The sequence below is a fragment of the Venturia canescens genome, chromosome 4, assembly GCF_019457755.1.
Source record: "Venturia canescens isolate UGA chromosome 4, ASM1945775v1, whole genome shotgun sequence".
In the NCBI taxonomy this organism is placed as follows: Eukaryota; Metazoa; Arthropoda; class Insecta; order Hymenoptera; family Ichneumonidae; genus Venturia; species Venturia canescens.
In genome coordinates, this window is record NC_057424.1 from 655001 (window position 1) to 657534 (window position 2534).

Genomic DNA, 2534 nt, shown 5'->3' on the forward strand with positions numbered 1-2534 from the left:
TCCTTGTGCTCGTGCCATTCGGACGCAAACGCGTGCGCTATCCTGATAGAAAGAAAAACATCACGGATAGAAAACATCTCGGGTGCGACAGGGAAGGGAAGAAAAAAAAGGTCCCTTCCGCGCGCCCCATTTGAACGAAGAAACGGTCGCGAGCTTTGAAGAAAACGAATGTCGAGTGAGGATGGGGGGGGGGGGGGAGGAGAGAGAGGCCTTTGAAGCTTTTGTTTTCCCTCAATATTCTCTATTCGTTTCTTCATCTCGTTGTTTCTCTGCATTACTGCGCCGTAAGGCGGTTTCTCGTGTTGCTGCTGCTCACCGTTGGGCAACCTAATTGAGCCCCACTATTGCTCAGTAAAGGAAGCTCGCTATGCGCTCACGCGTTGTGCCTGTTTTCCGAGGTTTTTCAATGAAATTTCGCCCAAGAGTAAAAATCAGCGTGAGCAGCGCCGGGACCGCTTTTATCTTAGCGACGACACAACCATTACATGGCAAAGACACACACACGCCGGGCTCGTTCCGGAGTCTTTAGTCGTCGCCGAGACTTGCGGCCGTTTTGCTGTCGCGGCCTTGCGCTTGCGATCAACTGATTGCGCGCGCTTGTACCAGCGACTTCGCTCGTCGCGTCTCCCTTAAATTTTAGGGTTGGCGGGCTTGCGAAACCGTCCTTGTCGACGATGCTCGAATTTTTAAGAACAAGATTTATGAATAATGCTGTTTGTAACGCACAAATATGTTATTATATGATTACCCTGAACGGTGGATCACTTGGCTCGTGGGTCGATGAAGAACGCAGCTAATTGCGCGTCAACTTGTGAACTGCAGGACACATGAACATCGACATTTCGAACGCACATTGCGGTCCACGGATACAATTCCCGGACCACGCCTGGCTGAGGGTCGTTTATGCATAAAATTTAGACTGCTCTCGCGATGATTTCGTCATCGCGTGTAGCGAATGTATTGGGCGTTCGTTGACCCATGCCCTTGTACAAAGGGGGGGTGCGCGTCTGCGTCGCTTGAAATTAACGCGCTCTCCCGCAAGTCTCGGTGATCGAGTCCCTTCGATCCGGATTTCGTGAGCCAGCGTGTGCGAATCGCGAATTCATTTTCTCCCTTTGCCGGGGAGAAGTTCAAAGCTATTCGCATTCGCCCGCGATACTCTATGAGAATCGAGCACAACCAAATTGGCCGTTCCTTGAATTTTTCGAGTCGAGCGTGTGCGGAGATGATGGGAAAAGAGAGAGAGAGGTGGGGCATGCCCCCTCGGACCGTGTTGTCCGTCGTTGTTTTTTTTTTCCATTCTCGTGCGCAATTCGCCGCTACTTTGATAAGTGAGCAGGCACGCCGCCGCCGAACGGCCGGTCGATCGAGTTCCGGAGCTAATTGTTAGTTTTTAAAGGACAGAACCAGGAAAAAAATTCTATAAAAATAATAAACGAAAAATTGAAAAGTTCAAAAAAATTCATAAATATTGAAGACATTGAAAAATGTACTATCCAAGTTACATGTAGTATAAAAATGTATGATATCAATTGGAGGCCAAGTTTTTATTGATAATTTGGAATATTTATCGAACAAATTGGAAACTTTAATGAAATTCATGATAATTATTTTCAAGAAAAAAGTTAATGAAACAAAAGTCATAACGGAAGTTACGTGCAGTACTAAAATGTATTATATAAATTCGAGGTCAAGTATTTATCAGTTATTCGAAATATAATCTCCGGCGACAAATGAGCCTTGAGAATCCGGGTCGCGCTCACAACGTTTCATCAAAATTACTAAAAAATTAATGGAAATAAAATCATTAAAAATTCACATGAAAGTCATTCGTTACTTCAACAAGGTACACACTTTGAAGAATCGATTCCCCTCCGACTTTCAGGATCCCCTGGTATTATTCACAACATTCAACTTCGATTGGATCGGTACAAATTATGTTCAAATACGTCTTAAACGTACTTGTCCGGCCCATCACTTTTTATTCAAATTGCTCATTCGAAAACAAATCAAAAACGAAGTTAATGCATGTGTTAATATTAAGGAATAGTAATTCCCGAGAAAATAATTTTCCTTCGAATCGCTCTTGTCCAAATTAAACGAAAATGAAAGATGAAGTTGATTAATCTATTTATATTATATGGAGTCATAATTCACAACAAAATCATTTTTCTCCAAATTCCAGGAATCCACGTGTCGTACTCGACTAGTGATATTTATCAAAATGTGTACGTGACTATAGACAAAAAACATTGCATGGCTGAGTAGGTTCGAAAATTTCTAGTAATGCGCCTGATTATTTCTCATTTTCATTGGTTCACTGAAGAAAATGAGAATAAGTGGATATTGCTATACGAACTTGCGAACAATCAAGTTCAAATTAATTGGAGATCTTATTTTTATTTCTATCCATTTTATTATATTTGTCATTATAGAACAGCCCTGATTTGTTTTCGAATGAGCAATTTGAATAAAAAGTGATGGGCCGGACAAGTACGTTTAAGACGTATTTGAACATAATTTGTACCGATCCA

The 2534-nt window shown here is 42.2% G+C and overlaps 1 non-coding gene across 1 annotated transcript; it reads left to right on the forward strand.

The window, feature by feature from the left end:
• The first annotated feature begins 745 nt into the window (after nt 1–745).
• Nucleotides 746–900, forward strand: LOC122410326 (5.8S ribosomal RNA). Its single transcript, XR_006260901.1, has one exon. It is a non-coding gene; the product is annotated as a 5.8S ribosomal RNA (ribosomal RNA).
• The last annotated feature ends 1634 nt before the right edge of the window (nt 901–2534 follow it).